The following is an 18748-nucleotide window of genomic DNA, read 5'->3' as shown; positions in this document are numbered from 1 at the left end:
TTGAATTATAAAGTAAATATTAACACTTGTGCTTATTGATTTGTGGCGGGAAAACATGAAAACTACATTAAAATGTAGAAATTCAGCAGTTCAAAAAATATGCGGTCGGCTGGCGTCACTTGTTGTGGAGGAAACATGATAATTTTTATCCCTCCTGACTGAGTGGTAGTAGTAGCCTTAATGTGGGAAACTTACACCGGGATACAAAGCTCATCTAAATTAAATTAACAAATATTGTAAGTAAATAAAAATAGCCCAAGTTTAGAAGAGCTTTTTTTTTTATACTATACAAATTAATCCTACATCCATTTTAGGTGTTCCAGCTGCCACTGTTCTTATGGCTCTTTATCAGAGTAAATCATTTAGTAACAAGCCTGTAAATTTCCATGTAAAACAGGTACATCTGTATAAATAAATTGATATGAGGTATTGATCAGTGATTTATGTAACTTACGACTCAGATGTAAATAAATGCCCATTGCTGCGTTGTTAGGGGGAGGGATGTGCTGATGACGTTTGGTCTGCTTTTTGTGTGTTTTGTTGTGTGTCGTCACATAAGAGGTGTCAATACTGTAGGTCTTATATTCATAAAAAGTCATGGATTATTCAGTGAAACAGAGGCTCTGCTGAAAAATGTTAGGCACATCAGTCACTTTACCCCAAATAAAAGGTCTTTCTAAGTGTTATAATATAGTTGTAACATAACAGAAATACAAACAGAACAAACAGTGCACACTGAATACTAAATCTAAACTGAACGCGTGGATTAACCAACCAAGATGCGTTTTTCTTAGCCCCCCCCCCCGGGAACACAGTGTATTCAGAGAAAAGCACGCACGCGAGAGTCTGTTCTCGGACCACTGAGCTTCTGCGGATTCTAAAATTGACATTGTTACCATTTTTTAATTACTGGAATGGAAGAGATGGAAAGTTTCATTATCATAACATACCTTGTGTTGCTTTTAATCACTTTATACACAACCCGTTTTATGCTATTTTACAAACAGAATATTTTTTGTTTATTTTAATTTTTTATAAAATATAAAACATAAAAAAAAATGTAAATTTTATAATTTAGGATCCAAAAGATGAAATTTACACAAATTTAAAAAGAGAGCTGAAGCACTGCAGGTCTTCAGAAGAGCCTCAGATCCAAGAGCATCCTAAAGTGGTGAAGGGTGCGTTTTAGTTTCAGAACAGCTGATTCACACCTGGGGAGGTTGTAAAGCACACACAGAAACACTAAAAGAACAACAACCCAGGATAAATAGGAATAAGAGGCCCTGATTATACTGCACAAACATTATTTAGTACAACAAAATTCCTCTGCGCTCTGGAAAACTTTATGCTTTTAACTTTTTTGCATCATTTAGTTCATTTAGTTCTTTTGATCAAAAATAAAATAAAATGTTACATTTTCAAAAAACAGACTCCCAACACGACTTCATACACCCAATTTGGCTATAGTTCCAGTAAATAAAATATTACAATGCAGCTAAAGACATATGATAAACAGAATAAGCAGCTCACCCTTCTATCTTAACTGTCCGTTCTTTCGTCACGAGACTTCCATAGATGCTATGCAGTGCAGTACACAGAAAACAGAATTGAATGGTTCTGCTAGTGAGTCTTCGCGTCCCAAGTCGTTCGTTCTTTTGTCATGTGACTCCCATAGATGCTATGCAGTGAAATAGTTCTGTCACGGTCAGCCCCTAGCGGGAGCCAGACGCAGAGACTCCATTTTGAGTTAAGTTATGTAGAACTTCATTTCCCAGAGTACACCTCGTTCAGGTGACAGGAACGCTCACCTGAACCGAGGAAGCTAATTAAAAGAGACTGATTAGTTTTGTGATAAATAGCCCTTTGTTCAGTTGCTCTGCGTCTGGCATCTGTTGTATTAACTTCAGTTAAGTTAAGTGGGTGTTATGTTTCCATGTTTCCATGTTCTTGGTGGCATGCCACTTCCCTAGCTCCTGGTTTGTGTTGTCCTTGGTTTAGTTTTGTTTATGTACTGTCATGTTTTGTTTCTAGTTTGTCACGTTACCTCCTAGCCTGTGTTTAGTTCATGTTTAGCCTGTTCTGTTTAGTTCAGGTAGTGTCCACAAGGTGGAATTCAACTTATTACATGTTAAAAAGGTTCACTGATCTTTAAGATCCAATCATCTCCACCCTGGCACTCACCAATGCTTCTTTGCCAACATTAACACCAGAGGAATGGGAAATTGCCAAAGAAATTACTGATATCATTAAGCCATTTGAGGAGGTCACCACTGAAGTGAGGGGCGAAAAGTAAATAGTTACACTTTTTTTGATGAACATTTATAATAAACAAAATTTTTAACTATATTTTTATACAAAAATACTTACATTAAGCAAAACATATGTACAATATAGATGTTGATTTAGTTATGTAAAGTTGCGTAGTAGAAGAGGTGAGTTGCTTGGTCTGTCCGCTGTGCTTCAGTAAGCTTTTCTGGTGCTAGGAGAGACTCAGTCAAACAAACACACACACGTTGTCTGTCGGAAAGGTTTTTGTTTATTAATAGCAAAAGATAGGGTTTTTATATCTTCCTCCACACATCACTTACTCACTTGGACACTAGAAGGGAAAATCATGTTAAAATGCTCATCATCGACTACAACTCAGCATTTAATACCATAATTCCCTCCAAACTCAGGTGTTCTGAGCCCCCTGCTGTACTCTTTGTACACATATAAATGTGCGGCCACTTCCAGCTCCACCACCATTATTAAGTTGACATCATCTGTGTGCTGATGACACAGTCATGGTGGGCCTGATCTCTGACAACGACGAGTCGGCCTACCTGAAGGAGTTTGGGAATCTAGAGAACTGGTGCCAGAGGAACAATCTCCTCCTGAAGTCAGCAAGACAAAGGAGCTGATAGTGGACTTCAGCACTAAGCAGGAGAGGAACTACACGACCCCCATCATCAACGAGAGCCCAGTGGAGAGAGTGGAGAGCTTCAAATACCTCGGTGTTTACATCACGCAGGACCTGTCATGGTCCTGTCACATCAACACCGTGGTGAAAAAGGCCTGGCAGCGTCTCTACCACCTCAGACGCTTGAGAGACTTCCGACTGCCCTCCAAGGTGCTCAGGAACTTTTACTCCTGCACTATAGAGAGCATCCTGATGGGAAACATCTCAACCTGGTTCGGGAACAGCACCATGCAGGACAGACGAGCTCTACAGAGGGTGGTGCGATCAGCTGAGCGCATCATCTGCACCGAGCTCCCTGACCTGTACTCAATCTACAGCAAGCGGTGCTGGACCAAGGCCAGGAAGATTGTGAAGGACCTCAGCCATCCCAACAATGGACTGTTCTCCCTGTTGAGGTCAGGAAAGCGATTCCGCTCCCTAAAGACCAATACAGAGAGACTGAGGAGGAGCTTACACACACAGTACACCACACAGTACAGATCCATTTCGCACATCCACACATATGGTTTTTGCACTCACTGTGGACATTCTGTGCATTTACTTACACTAGTGGCCAATGCACAACTACACATTCGTGGACATTAGTTAAGTTAAATTATCTATCTATCTATATATAATTAAATATATTTGCACACCCCCTGGACATTCTGTTACCCGGATGCACAGTCACTTTAAACACGTTAAATCCCTGACATTTCTATTTATACTCAATTCATATTCAACCTCATTCCCACACATAGTCCTAAATTATAAATCTTCATATTGCTGTCTCTTATTTTTCTATATTTTTCATATATGTCTCTTTTATTACATATTTTGTACTGTACAGTTATGTTAACTTAATTATATATTTTATTCTAAAGCATTTCACAGCATATCGTACTGTGTATGACTGTATGTGACAAATAAAATTTGAATTTGTTATAAACCATTGTAAATATCCTCGTGAGATCCTGAAGAATCAAAGGAGAGGAAGACAAAGAGGTGCCTGTCCAGAGACGAATCACAAGGTGTTGGCTTGAGTTAGGGGAAAGAGAGAGAGAGAGAGAGAGAGAGAGACATGAACACAGAATGAGAAGGTGAGCGTGGGAGCATTCACACCTTTAAGAACAGATAAAAGAGAAGACAGGAAGATAACAGCAGGGAAGATTTAACACGTTAATGTCAGATCTATGAGCAGGAGAGTAAAAATAACTCCTTTTTATATAAAATAAGTACTACAAATTAAAAGAAATTTTATGAAATATAATTGTTCATCTTTATAGGTTTGTGACTGTCTCCAAAGTCATTTTAATTACAAGAGGTCTTCAGAAGATTGTTGTAAGGTTTCAGAGAAATCCATTCTGTGTAGAACCTGTTAACAAATTAGTGGACACCCTCATGGCTGAAATGGACAGAAGGTTTGGCAACGTTGAATTTATGGAGGAGCTTGCTGATGCTACTTGCTTGAACCCAAGGTTTAAAAAGCAAGGATTTATTTGGGAGGGCTTTGACGAAAGGGTAGCAAGCATGAGGCCAATTTCTGCCACCACTTCCCACACTTCAGATCCAATGATGGAGATGCGGGCCTATCTTGCAGAGCCACTTTTACCCCCCACATCAGACCCTATGGCGCGGTGGAGAAAGAGTTCCCCTGTATGCCAAATACAGTGCTTTACTGTTTACATCATTGGATACATACTTAGTTACAAACTAAGTGCCATTAGTCCAACACAACTGAGAAGAGTTTTTTTTTTTTTTGGGGGGGGGGTTGATCCAAGTACTGGAGAAACAGATGCGTCTTGAGTCGTCGTTTAAGGATAGGCAAAGTCTCTGAGGTACGGACATCTAGAGGAAGTTCATTCCACCACCTAGGTGCTAGAACAGAAAAGAGCCTGGATGAATGCCGCCCTCGATTCCTGAGAGATGGTGGGATGAGGTGAGCAGTGCTGGAGGATCAGAGGGAACGTGGTGCAGTGCGTGGTGTAATTAGCGCAGAGAGGTGTGGTGTGGGAGAACTTGGGAAGGTTAAAAACGAGACGTGCTGCTGCATTCTGGATCAGTTGCAGAGGACGAATCGTGGACAGAGGCAGGCCTGCCAGGAGTAAGTTGCAGTAGTCCAGTCTTGAAATAACAAGGGACTGAACAAGCACCTGAGTAGCCTGTGAAGAAAGAAATAGGCAAATTCTTCTGATATTGTAAATAAGAAATCGACAAGAGCGAGTAAGGTTAGCGGTGTGTGGGGAAAATGACAAATGATTGTCCACGGTTACCCCAAGAATGCGGGCGGTGGCTGAAGGAGTGATTTGGTTGTTGTCCGGGGATATCACAAGGTCTTGACCTGGGGATGAGTCACAAGGGATAAACAACCGTTCGGTTTTACTGAGATTGAGCTTCAGCTGATGAGCAGCCATCCAGAATGAGATGTCTGCCAGACATGCTGAGATCCGGGTGGAAACCTGAGTGTCAGAGGGAGGAAAGGAGAGAACAAGTTGGGTGTCGTCTGCATAACAGTGGTATGAGAATCCATGCGATGATATGACCTTACCAAGAGACCGGGTATAGAGGGAGAACAGAAGAGGACCAATTACTGAGCCCTGCGGGACACCAGTAGAGAGTCTACGTGGGGCAGATGTAGATTCCCTCCATGTTACTTCATATGACCTATCTTCGAGGTAAGAAGCAAACCATTGCCACGCTGTTCCACAAATTCCAAGGCTTGTAGGAATATATAATAGAATCTTGTGGTTCACCGTGTCAAATGCAGCTGACAGGTCCAGGAGGATGAGGACAGATGACAGTTTAGCAGATCTAGCAGCATGGAGCTTCTCAGTGACTGACATAAGGGCAGTCTCTGTGAAATGTGCCATTTTGAATCCAGATTGGTTTGAATCATTAAGGTTGTTCTGTGAGAGATAAAGAGACATTTGATTATAAACAGCTCTTTCAAGAATTTTGGAAATAAAAGAGAGCAGTGATACCGGGCGATAGTTGTTAACTTCTGATGGGTCCAGGCAGGGTTTCTTGAGGATGGGAATAACCCTCGCCTTCTTAAAAGCGGCAGGAACATGACCAGACCAGAGTTTCCCTTCCACTTGGTCTCTTGTACACAAAGTATATTTACCTTTCTCTGCTTCATCATATCAGCTAGCTCTCTCCCTTTACCAGTCATAGTGCAACATTTAAAGTTCCTATTTTAAGCTCTAAGCATTAACCTCCTACTTATTTCCCTCTGTTTCTTGACACATCTGCCTTATCTCTTTTTTTTTTCTTCGTTTTTCGGTCCTGATGCCTGGGGCCAACAATAAGACTATACTGGCTTGTGCAACCTCAGTGGGTGAGTTAATGAGTCAAATATTCCAATATGTGAGATCTGAAAAAAAGATGCAGAAAAATGTCCTCCAGTGGTTCACACTAAAGAATATGCTAAAGGTGTAAACCACAAGGTGGTTGAGCTTAGAGTAAAAAATATAATTGAAGTTGTTAGTAAGACTGCAGTCATAGCATGGACATGAGTAAGCCACACACACGCACACACCCTGGTTATTATTTATATAAGATGTATATAAGATTAATGTTATTACATGTTACATTCAACCACCACTCTGATTGATTAGTAATGATGATCTTACCCTTTTGACTAAGATTCTGTAATTGTATTTTTTTTCTTGGTACACACATTTATTTGAAGGAAATGTGGTAGGTGCTTGCTAATTTACACCCTGCTTTAAACCACAGTTTGGCTGAAAATGTATTGGCCAGAATCCAATTTATTTGTAGGGTTATCAGTCTTGATAAGGAACATCCTCATAATGGGAATTTGATTATTTGGATGGTATGAATTTTTACAAATATAACACTCGAAGAAAGACTCACTCAGCATAAAACATTTCTTGTCAGGTGACTCTTTTTAAAGATTAATTTTATAATTTAATCCTCTTGTTCCGTGATTACTGATAAACATCCTGTTTCACATTTAAGCGTTATCATATCCATAAAGCTACATCGTATATTCATCCCAATCGTAGATAAAATTAACAGCATTTATGGACATTTATACCACAGTGGTGTTAAACTCTTGATTCTAATTGATCAAATTAATATGTATTCATTATTAATATTATTAATATTAATTATTAATACGTATGAAACAATATCTTGTCTGCTTGTTATTCTCTGTAAAGGTCATAAATTTGCACACTATTGTTTTTTTTATTCTTTTGGAGCAATAAACAGTGTGGTTTAATGAAATAAGGATTAATATCCTTGGATCTTGTATCTGGTCAGCAGTAAGCTCTGGTTTTGCAAGTAACTACTGCTTCCTAGAACATTGACTGATGTTTGTTGTCATCACATCTTTATTATAAAATTACATGTAAATGGCTTAAATAATGACATTACTGATCTTGTGTTTGCCTTTTTTGTTTTGAAGATGCATGGAAAAAAAAAACATGTGCACAAGGTGTTAACCAGAGAGATGCTAAAAAAAAACAAAAAAACAAGTGGCAACTAGAACTTATTATGAAATACTTCATACAAGGCAGAGACACAGGGAAGCAGTTAGGGTGTGAGAGATAAGAGTAAGATAAGATTTGGTGATAAATAAGCTAGCTATCTAACCTAACTTGCTTGCAGAGCAAAGTCTGCAGAGGCTATAGTGGGTCAAATTATATTTCAGCCTTGAAGGCTGGTTAATTTAGTATAGAAACTCTCCTGGGGTTTGAATCTCCTGGGGGAGTTTGAATGAGTGAGTGTACACTTTAATTTAAACTGCTGACTCAATCTATGAAATGAGACTTCATTTAAAATGTCCTTTGCTCAGAAAATATTTAGATAAATTGATATTATTTTGACATGTGTGGGAACTAAGCGTGGGAAGTCTAACACACATTAGCACATCTCATACCTGCATCAGAGACTCAAAAAAATGAGTTAGAGAAACAACTAACTCAAAAATTAGGAATAATAAAAAAATAAATTCCAATCTCACATTGTTACAGAAGTTTATTAATATTCTATATCTTGGTGCTCAATATTAAGATGTTGCTGTGTGTGTGTGTGTGTGTGTGTCTACCAAACAAAAATATACAAAATATGCAATAATCTCCTTTGAACTGTTGATATTCAGTTGTACAGTATATCTACTACTTCTACTCTGTAAAGCTTTATAACGGCTCTAATCTGAGGTGCTGGTTGTTAATTGGTGATTTCTGAGGCTGATAAATAAACTTCTCTGCAGCAGAGGTAACATTTTGGTCTTGCTTTCCTGGGAAGGTCTTCATGAGAGACAGTTTCATTATGGAGCTTGATGGGTTTAGCAAATGCACTTGAGACAATACTGTTCTTGCAAGAACTGTTCCAGAACATCTGACCTTCAGACCTTAAAATAACAGTTGACTGTTATTGCAGATACTTAATTACTTAATGTCCTATGTATACTTTCATTGGTTTGGAATCTACAGTATTGTTTTAGAATGTAGAAAATAAATCCAAACTTTTGAGTAGATAGATTTTTTTTTAGGTTTTCAAAAATCAAAAACCCGGGTTTCTGATTACATTTTTTTACACTAAAAAGTTAAAAACAACAACACAAAAACTGGATTTCATCTTGGCGTATTTTTTTTTTTTTTAGGTACTACTATTAAAGTTCTTTTAAGATAGGACTATTTGAAGTAATTCACTCACTCACTTCTATACCGCTTTAACCTGTATTCAGGGTAGCGTGGACCTGGAGCCTATCTCAGAAGGCTTAGGGCATGAGACAGAGTACATCCTGGACAGGGCACCAATCCATCGCAGGGCACACACATACACACACTCATTCACACACCATGGACAATTTGGGAATGCCAGTTAACCTATCCTGCATATCTTTGGACTGTTGGAGGGAACCAAAGTACCCAGAGGAAACCCACCAAGAAGGGGGAGAACATGCAAACTCCATGCACACAGAAACAGGAATCAAACCTGGCCGGTAGTTAAACCCGGACCACGGAGGTGTAAGGCGACAGTGCTAACCACTACAACACCATGCCACTAATTTTTTTTAGATTCTAAGTAAAAATGCACAAAAACAACCAGCTAAAAAAAAAAGAAAACAACAGAAAAAAAAAATTCCAGTGGCTGAGAGGAACAAAGGTGAGGAAATGTTAAAGTGGTGTGAAACCACACTATGGTTCACCTCTAAGTGAACCAAGCCAAAGCTGCAGTGTATGCATTACGCTTAATGGTCATAGCATAGACACATGTATATATATAAACACATGTACACTGGTTTTAAACCGCCTTTCAGTTATTCTCTGCCTGATTGTGAACAAGAGTCTCCTTATCTTCTTGACTGGAAGTATTCAATCCACTACTACTGGTAATGTTAATTATCTTTTACTACTTGACACAGACATTTAATAGGAGGAAATGTTGAATCATTTTTAAGCAATAGGTTATAAGTAATAGAGGAAGATTATTAAATAGAACATAAATGTGTCCTTGGTAATCCAAACCCTGCATTAAACCTATTTTTTTTTTTCTTTTTTAGGAAAAGTATTCACAGTATAACAGAATCTTGTGTTTTATTAGATTTATTATTAGCCTTGATAAGGAACATCCACAGAATGGGAAGTTTCTTTGCTCGATAAAATCCAGAAGTGGCAAGTGGCAAAGTATTAACAAGCTTGCAATGCAGTATAATGCTACCCGCATTCATTTATTTAATGCCAAATCTTGTCTCTATCAATCTCTACTTGACTTGCACAGTTACTTTGTAGTTTTTACTTTAATTTACGAAAAAGTATGTAAACCTTTCGAAATGTCATGGTTTTCTGCATTAATCATCTAAGTCAAGAGTATTGACAAATATAATGTGCCTAAAATAATAACACAAAATTCATAAAAAAAAAAAAAACTCATTGTGTTAGTATGTAAAGTATGTGAATCCTTGGGTTAATGATCTTTCAAAAGGTTCACATATCTTTTTCTAGCCACTGTATTAGAGCATATACTTGGTGTTTCAACTTGAGTAAAGCAATTTGAAGTGGTGTGTCTACTTGTAGTGAGGTACATTCTTAGGTAAGTACAGTATTTGTATCTTTACTTGAGAAACAGTATATGAGGTGTGGGGAGAGAACATTTTTATGAGAAGATTTAAATATCTTAAAATAAAGTGAACAACAATTTAATTCTTGGAGCAGGAAGGACACAAAAAAGACAGTTACTCTTGCGCCCATTCAAAATCCTGCAAGCTCATTGTACAATCATCTTGGTGTGTGTAGTTAGTTTTTTTCTGTCTTCCCAGACATCATCATGGAGATCCGTGTGTTCGGCCTGGTTTTGCTGTTGGTGTTGAGCGCCGCTCTGCCTGCTGAAGCCCAAACCTGGGAAACATTTAAAAAGAATTATATTTACCCAAACATGCCTAATAATTTATGTTCCAACACAATAGAAATGAGGAAAATCAATACCGGTAGTGACTGCAAGGATGTGCACAGCTTCATAACAGCAACTGAAGATCAGGTCCTGGCTGTGTGTGAGAGAGCTGGCAATCGTGTGGGTGGGACTGTTTATGAAAGCAGCCAGAATTTCAATGTGGTCACCTGCATAAGGAAAAGATTTAAACCGTGTAAATATGAGGGTCGTCGTAGCAATCTTTACATTATAGTAGAATGCAAGGAACACGCCCCTGTGGATTTTATTGGACAAAGATCTGGTTAATTACCAGGGCCGCCATTTAAAATGCTAAATGCATGCTGGGGTTCTTTATTTCTCTCACTCTCCCAAAAAAAAAAGCTTGTATCTCTCTGATGTTTATTTCCTATTTAACTTCATTTTCATTTTTTATTTTATATGAACATTTGTTAACAATGAATATTTGTATTCCATAAAAATTCTACATGTGATTTGAGTATTCTCTGTGGATATGAAAAACATATGGTTCAATACCTGTACAACAAATACATCACTGGCTTTTGGAATACTTATTTTATATAGTTAACTTTTTTTAAATGTTAGAGTATAACATCAATACCTGTCATCTTCAATAAAGCTATCAATCATTGCAAACTTTTCTCTGTGCTGTTTGACTTGTAGATTCATATAACTTAAATGCAAAATTGATGTGCCCTTTTTTCTTACGTTGTTAAAAGCACTTCCTTCTCACCACGATAGAACATGAATGCATATGTCGCTGTACTTGCAACACATGGACCCATTAAATATGACATCTCACAACAAAGCTGAGAAAAAAAATCAATAACCCTATTAAATAAAAAGGATAACTCTGTATGATTAATACATGACACATTGCTGAAAACAATATTAAATTCAAAATAACAGTATAATTAAAAGCATAAAAGATTTAAAACAAACACAGAAGCACCACAGACTAATTTGCATAACACCGCCTGCCAGTGTTGGCTGGTGCCTTTTATTTAATTTTTTATGGGGGGCCTTACTACTAGTATAAAATAAAGGCATGACTCACATCGCATCTAGTCAGCCAGCTCCGCTTGCAATAAGAAGTGCTAGAAAAGCACCGAGTGTAAGCTCCGGCGCGATCACTTGACTGCAGCTTAATTAGAAGATCAGGTCGATCTGGTCGAAGCTCTTTAACTTTGTCTTTCTTCGTCCGATCTCCTTGCAAAGGGGTATTTTAGCAAAGAAATTACAGAATATTCTCTCATATTCAGCAGCTTTCACATCAATAACTATTCAATATATTAACTAACAATCTGCTGACCGTTAAAAAGACTCGTTGAGAATGGTCCAATCACATGAGCCCAACATTTAAAAACAATATTGATTTACTAAGAACAAGTGGGAGGGTTCGGGGTGCACAGTGCTGAGCCCCAAGGATGATTTAAAAAAATCCAATTAGAGCTCAGCCTCAAATCACATGCTTTTCAAAAAATTACATGCCTATTCTCTCCTGAAACTTGTCACTCTGCCATTTCTGCACCTATTTTTCATTTTATCAACGCATCTCTTACCTCTGCCTCATTTCCACTGCCACTAAAAACTGCTGCAGTTACACCTGTGCTCAAGAAACCCAACCTTGACTCCTTAGTTCTATCTAACTATCGGCCCATTTCTAATTTACCTTCCATATCTAACTACTGGAAACTATTGTTGCTGCCCAACTCCAGTCTTTTCTAGTTGATAATAATCTCTTTCCTTTTTAATCTGGTTTTCACCCCCTCCATGGTAATGAAACGTCCCGGGTTACTTTGCTGTGACCCTGTTCCCTGAAAAGGCGGGAACGAGATGTTGCGTGAAACGCTATGGGGACATCTTTTCTTGTTGCCGGTTGTGAAGCATGTGTGTATCAAACACGCCAAATTTTGGCTTATATAACCTCGGTCAGGTGACGCCGTCTGATGAGACGCACCTCCAGGTTATAAATAGGGGTTGTGTAGCGTGTGCGCACAAAGGCCGAGGAGGTCTCAGAACTATTTCTGGGAAGCTGATTTAAGGACCCGTGAGCCCGGAGTAGCATGAAATCTAACAAATGTGTGCGGATAGGACCAACCTGCCGCGTCGCACACTTGCTGCAGGGGAATACCTCTCGCCAGAGCGATAGATGAGGCAATTCCCCTGGTTGAATGAGCCCTAATTCCTAGAGGCGAAGTAAGCCCATGCGCCTCATAGGAGAGGGCAATAGCATCTCTCACCCAGTGTGACAGAGTCTGTGTAGTAGCGGCCGCCCCCCAGTTGCGGCCCCCATAGCATATAAAGAGCTGCACTGACTTGAACCACTGGCCGTGCGGTGGACGTAAATCTGAAGAGCACGTACTGGACACAGTAGGTGAAGTCTCTCCTGCTCCGGAGCTGTAAAAGGCAAAGGACAGAAGGCTTCAAGAACAACAGGGTGCATGGTTGAGAATGGAACTTTCGGAAGATAGTTCTGGTGAGGATGTAAAATGGCCCTGACTAGCCCAGGGGCAAACTCTAGGCAGGATGGGGAGACTGACAAAGCGTGCAGATCTCCAATTCTCTTTAGAGACGTAATGGCCATTAGAGAAACCATCTTGAGGGTCAGAAACCTGACAGGCGCTGACTCTGGTTTGAAAGGGGTGTCTATTAGACCTTCGAGTATGATAGATAAATCCCATGATGGGACAGTGGCTCTAGTGGGTGGCCTCAACTGTTTATCTCCACGAATGAAACGGGCAACTAAAGGGTGCTTTCCCACCGTTACCCCATCAGTCAGAACATGGCAGGCTGAAATAGCGGCTACATATGTCCTGAGAGTATTAGGGAACAAGCCCGAGGACAACTTTTCCTGCAAAAACTCCAGCACTGAAACAATTCGGCAGTGGACAAGGTCTACCTGCTTCGTCATGCACTAACTTTCAAATACATTCCATTTGAGGGCATAGGGTTTCCTAGTGGAGGGAGCCCTAGCATTTAAAATAGTGTCAATTATGCTGGCTGAAAAACCAGCTTGACTGAGTTGGCCAAACATGAAGGTTCCAAAGCTCGGGCCGGGGATAAAATATTGTCCCCTGCGCCTGAGACAGAAGATCCCTCCACACTGAAATCACCCATGGTGGGCTGTCGAGGAGAGATATTAGGTCCGAGAACCACACTCGGGTCGGCCAACAGGGCGCTATCAATAAGAGGCGCAAAGCAAATGTTGTTGACGGACCCTCACCAGGACTCCTGGGAGCAGAGCGCAGTCCACCCTGGCGATTTATGTAGGAGACTACCGATGTGTTGTCCACCCGCACTAGAACATGGTAGCCTCTCAACTGCTGAAGGAAAAAAGTCAGAAAGAGAACGCTTTTCGCAGCATTGAGTCTCAATCCTAAAGTATGGAAATGAGCTAGGACAACATCCTGATGTCGAAGCGCTAGCTCCTGAGACTGGGACAGGATGAGCCAGTCTTCTATGTAATTTAAAATACAGATGCCCTGGAGTCACAAGGAAGCGAGGACTGCATCCATGCACTTTGTGTATGTGCGGGGTGATAGAGCGAGAGCAAATGGAAGGACCCGATATTGGTAAGCTTTGCCCTGAAAGCGAACCTCAGGAACTTCCTGTGTTGTGGCAAAATTTCTATGTGAAAATATGCATACTTCTGATCAATTGTAACAAACCAATCCCTTGGTTGAATTTGTAAGACAATGATTTTGACAGTCAACATTTTAAACCTGTACTTTTTGAGATAGCGGTTCAGCCTGCGAAGATCTAGGATTGGACGCAGCCCCCCGTTTTTTTCTTGGAGATCAAGAAATAACAACTGTAGTAGCCTGACTCTATGTCTGGAGGGGGAACCTGTTCTATGGCCTCTTTGTCCAGCAACGCCTGCGGTATGAGAGTCAACAGATGCACCCTTTCCGGTATCACGGAAGTGGTGACCACGTCATTGAAACACGGAGGGCGATGTGCGAACTGAATCCTGTAGCCTTTTTCTACAGTCTTCTACCCAGGGAGATATGCCTGGCAGTAGCTTCCACGCTGCCAGTTTCTCCAAAAGGGGCACAAGTTTTAGCACTTCGGCTGCATGGGGGGTGTTAGTGGTTCGGCATCCTGGAGTACAGCAGGATATGACCAAAGGACTAACGTACTGTTGGAGGCCGGTGTTGTCCGAAACACCAAAGGCGGGTGCCAGGGAGGGCACCTTCTTATAGGAAAGAATGTTACACGCCCCTCCCCGCGGGGGTCCACCCCCATGGTCCTGGGCGCATAAGCTTCAGGACGACTTCTTCGAAAAGAAGAGAGTGCAGCGATCTGACCTCTTTGAGGCGGCTTGTGAGGGGCCGGCGAGCCGTACCCCAGTCTTTTCGAGGGGGTGCCCGGCTGCTGACGCTTTCTTTCTGTGCTTCCCGTCTGGCAAGAATCAGATCTGTTCGAGACTGGGTGGCTGACAGTCTCGACTCTTGAGCACGGCGTGGGAGGAATTTCCCAAAAGCCTGTTCATACAGCCTAGCCTCCCGAAACCTGGTAGCGACAGAATTTACAGGCCGGAAGGTGAGACAGGGGCATCAAGGAGGAATGTTCGATCCTAATCCTTGATGCCTGTCAAATTCAACTACAGGTTCCCTCTCTGCGGACACCAGCGAAGCCATAGAACGGCCTATAGCACGGGCCGTCTGCTTGGTCGCACGAAGGGACAAGTCAGTCGCCCGGCGTAATTCTGTGAATGCTGACAAACAAATCTTTTAGCAAGTCAGCCTGGTACGCCTGCAAGACCGCCATGGTGTGGAAAGAAGCGCCGAAACATTCAAAGCAAAAAGTGTGGAGATCGCCCTCCGAGATGAAATTCTTGCACAGAGGGACGCATCTCACTTTAAACTCCGCCATTATATCGGTGAGTTAAACACTTTCCTTTTTTTAATTAGTTTTTTTATTTGTTTGTGACACACGCGCACAATGCGGTCATGAAGACAAAAGATCTGAGGAATGTTTCCGGTTTACTCCTATTTATAACCTGCAGGTGCGTTTAATCAGACGACGTCACCTGACCGAGGTTATATAAGCCAAAATTTGGCGTGTTTGATACACACATGCTTTACAACCGGCAACACGAAAAGATGTTCCCATAGCGTTTTACGCTGCATCGAGTGTAGCCTTTAAAAGAGAACTGCACTTGTAAAGGTAGTGAATGATCTACTGCTTTCTGGTGATTATGGTTTCTTGTCTATACTGCTGCTACTTGATCTCAACTCTGCCTTCAATACTGCCTCCCATGATTTACTTATTTTTTGTCTCTTTGGTCGGGTATCTCTGGTACTGCTCTTTCTTGGTTTTCTTCCTATCTCTCAGATGGACAATTTAATATTTTTGTTAAGGATTTTCGATCGCCCACCGTCCCCCTGATGCGAGGTGTTCCCCAGGGATCTGTTCATGGCCCACTACTATTTACAATTTACATAATCCCACTCGGTCTGATCCTTCAACGTCATGGTCTTAATTATCACTTTTATGCTGATGACATTCAACTTTATTCTATCTGTACACCTACTTCATCTGCCCAAATTGACAAAATCTCTGCTTGCGTTAAGGACATTAGAGATTAGCTTACCTTAAACTTTCTGAAACTTAATATGGACAAAACTGAGATCATTTTCATTGAAACCCTAGCACTCACCTGCAACATTTCCACCAATTTCACCTGTGAGATTGTTGGCTCTCACATCAAAACATTAACTTCTGTGAAAAATGTAGTAATCTTGAACTCCACACTCTCCTTTCAGCCTCACATTAAATCTGTCACTAAATCTGCATTCTTTCATTTACATCGATTGCCCAACTGCGTCCCTTTATCAGTACCAAAGATTAAACTGTCATCCATGCATTCGTCTCATCATGCATTAATTTTTTTAATGCCCTTTTCATTGGTTTACCTGCCAGCTCCATCTCCACATTACAATATATTTAAAACTCTGTGGCTAGAATACTTACTCATGCCAAACGCTCTGCTCATATAATCCCAATCTTGTATGATCTGCATTGGCTCCCAGTTGCTTACCGTATTAAATTCAAACACATCACACTGTATGACACACTTCAATTTGATTCACCACCAATTTAGTTCACATCTGATTCAGATTTAGTCCAGTACATTTTTCTTTACAGTATTAAAACATATATTTCATCCACATTTCATCATTTCAGAGTTTTAAAAAGTTTCTACAGTACCTTTAAAATAAATGAAGCCACCACTAAAAATCGAATTAGACTTTCCATTGTAAGTTATCTACATTACCATCATGGCTCCAGTGCAAATCATAAAGACACACACAGAAAGACCAAACACATCTTGGCTGATTGAATACATTTGGTGTAAAGGGAAAGATTGTGTCATATTTTCCTCTCCTTGTTTTTAAATCTATAAATGGCTTAGCTCCCACTTATCTTTTTAATCTGCTTGCCCCCTACATTCCGACTCGTTCACTACGTTCCTCCGATTCGGGCTTTTTATTGCTGTCCCCTTTTATTGCTGGTACCGCCTCTCTTTAATGGGCGGCAGATCATTTAGTGTTATTGCACCCAAACTTTGGAATTCTCTACCACACTCTCTTCGTTCTGTTAATAACATCTCAGTATTTAAATCTTTACTCAAAAGTCACTTGTTTTCCGAATGTTACACCTCCGATTCGTTAAACTGAACCCCTTTGGGTTAATAGACCTGTCCTCTGCATGTCTGTCTCTTAGGTCTTGTTTTGTATCTTCAGTTTTTTTTTTTTGTCTGTTTGTTGACTTAATTGTTTCTCTACTTCAGTACTTCAATGTCTGTTTGTATTATCTCCTTTTGTTTAAATTCATTGTGACGTGTCCTTACCCTCTGGAAAGGCGCTATATAAATAAAAAGTATTATTACATAGACAGCCTCGCGTACATGAACACAATTAAACATAATACAGGTTCGATTTTTTTTAATCTAAATAAATTATATTAAGAAATACAGCGGAATATTGTGACTAAATGATCTTTATTATTAAAATGAATAATTATGGTAAATAATTACATGTTAAAGTAGCACTCTTCTCTGCTTAACTTTAAGGGGGTGGCGCAGACCACAGTACAATTTTTAATCTATGCAATGCAAGTTGATGCTATTTAAATTTGTAATGTCATGGCAACCAAACGGTATCTTTCCGGAGAAAAAAAGCGGAGGAGCTCAAACTAAAGATATGTTCTATACTATATATTGCTATAGTATTAGTACTATTTTATTTGTTAAATGTACATGTATTTTGCAGTAGGAAGAAACCTTGAGAGGAACCAGACTCAACAGAGAACCCATCCTCATGTAACAGGATGGATTGACACCCTGTTCAGGGTGTACCCCGCCTCGTGCCCTAAGTCTCTTGGGATAGGCTCCAGACCCCCCGCGACCCTGTATACAGGATTATGTGGCTTAGAGTATGAGAGAAAGTATTATTATTATTTTGTGTGTCGACATGGCAGCACAATTTTTAGTTGTTTGCAAGGGATATACTTTGCTGTTAATTTTTCTAGTACAAATGTTAAGTTACATATACTGTAAAATAAAGTAGTCTATACCCCCCATACATCAGCATCCAGACATTTCCCATGTACAGCACCATGTCACACCCTGGATTTTGCTAGACTTTATTTTACCCCACATAAGCATCTGCTGTAGCGGCTCCTTGCCGGGAGCAGCCAAAAGACCACAATGTTTTTCATTACATTTTTACATGTACATGTACTAAAACCTAGAACTATTTGAATACATTTACTTTTGTGCACATAAAAATCAGCTGAAGTGCAAAGGAAAACACACACGCTGGTGCAGGAGTTAAAAGTTTAAGGCTGCAATGTTTGCATTACATTTAACTGTCATAACATGGACATGTATATGCTCACACACTCTTGTACTCTTAATTGTAGCATAGTTCCAGGTCCTCTATTATTTTTATAGTGCAGTGGAATCTTGGATTACAGCCATAATTTGTTCAGAAAGCTGGCTTGTATTCCAAAACACTCGAAAACCAAATTTAATTTTCCCATAAGAAATGATGGAAACTCAAATTATTCGTTCCACAATCCAAAAAAACAAAAACAAAAAATGTTTCCGTTTATGCGCACAGGCGCTGGTGTGTGTGTTTGGGTCTGTCGGTATGTGTGTGTGTACGCATAATTTGACACAGAGCCAGGTCACAAACACACACTAAAGGCAAGAGAGAGAGTGTGTGAACCGGCATGGTGTCAAATTACGCGCATGCACGCACACACACACACACACACACACACACACACACAAAATGACAGGCTGAGGAAGAAAATGGATTTTTAACCTTCTAATGAGACTTTCTTTTGTACTTTTATTTATTCAGAGTTGCTCTG

The 18748-nt window shown here is 40.1% G+C and overlaps 1 long non-coding RNA gene across 1 annotated transcript; it reads left to right on the top strand.

The window, feature by feature from the left end:
* Positions 1–9168: 9168 nt before the first annotated feature.
* LOC128512121 (uncharacterized) lies at positions 9169–10996 on the top strand. Its single transcript, XR_008356248.1, has 2 exons — positions 9169–9305; positions 10233–10996. It is a non-coding gene; the product is annotated as an uncharacterized LOC128512121 (long non-coding RNA).
* Positions 10997–18748: the final 7752 nt, after the last annotated feature.

The sequence above is a fragment of the Clarias gariepinus genome, chromosome 24 (assembly GCF_024256425.1).
Source record: "Clarias gariepinus isolate MV-2021 ecotype Netherlands chromosome 24, CGAR_prim_01v2, whole genome shotgun sequence".
Lineage (NCBI taxonomy): Eukaryota > Metazoa > Chordata > Actinopteri > Siluriformes > Clariidae > Clarias > Clarias gariepinus.
The sequence above is the reverse complement of the archived record's forward strand: the minus strand, read 5'-3'. Positions and strand labels throughout refer to the sequence as shown.